Source organism: Odontomachus brunneus, unplaced genomic scaffold (genome assembly GCF_010583005.1).
Source record: "Odontomachus brunneus isolate Ranch 3 - 2012 unplaced genomic scaffold, Obru_v1 Obru_scaffold_387, whole genome shotgun sequence".
Classification (NCBI taxonomy): Eukaryota; Metazoa; Arthropoda; class Insecta; order Hymenoptera; family Formicidae; genus Odontomachus; species Odontomachus brunneus.
Genome location: NW_022639837.1, coordinates 76,045 through 77,090, shown reverse-complemented (window position 1 = coordinate 77,090; position 1,046 = coordinate 76,045).

Here is a 1,046-nt window from a genome sequence, read left to right as displayed (position 1 = left end):
AGTATAAATACAACTGAATTAAATGTACTATACTATTAAAATGTTAAAATATTATACTATTTAAATGTATTATACTCCGCTACGCCGATTCTGGACAGACCGATTCGATCTTACGTGTAAGCAGATATAGCTGCTGGGCTGACTGACATCTACAAATGTATGCTATGTGGCACAACCAATACTTACCTGCTGTTGCAGTATAAATACAACTAATTTAAATGTGTTATAAAGATTAAAAAATATTCAAAAAACATAAGGCGTCTACTTTATTTTAAAGATGAATCTTACATGTGAGAAGATATGGCTGCTGAGGTGACTGACATCTACAGATACTATAAGGAACTGGTGCTTGAACTCACTTGCGAATTATTAATAAAGACCAAGAACCTAATAATTAAAAGAACCATATAAACTCGCAGGTAAGTTTAAGAATCAATTTCATACAGAATTTGTAGATGTCAGTCAGTTCATCAGCTGTATCTGCTCACATGTAAAATACATATAATAAGTATACGCCTCATGTCTTATGCATGTTTTTTAATCTTTATAATACATTTAAAGAAGTTACATTTAGATTGTAGTAGCAGGTAAGTATTGATTTTAATTTTCTTTTATTCATAGAATATCAAGAGCTTTTTAAGATTCAATACCAGGTAAGTTTAATGTATAACTGACGCCCTCAATCTTCAAAAGGGAAAACCAATATTTTCGAAAATGTCGATAAACCCAAAAATTATTTTTCTCTTATTACAAAGAAGTCCACGGCGTTCTTCCTGACAATGAGTAACGCTGAATGTAGTTCAAAGAAGAATTTCTGATTCTTATTCAGCGACTGAAGAAGATCGAAAATTCCAAGTTTCATAAAAATCTAGTTCTGTTTAAAAATCTGTTCGCCATATTGGATCCGCCATTTTGAATTTTCAAAAACTGACTTAAATTCGAAATCAGCGAGGCCCAAAAGCCCTAGATACTGAATTTCATACGAATCCTACAAACAGTTTGTAAAGTACCTTTTACCCCCCCCCCCCCCCAAAATTTGTAGGGGC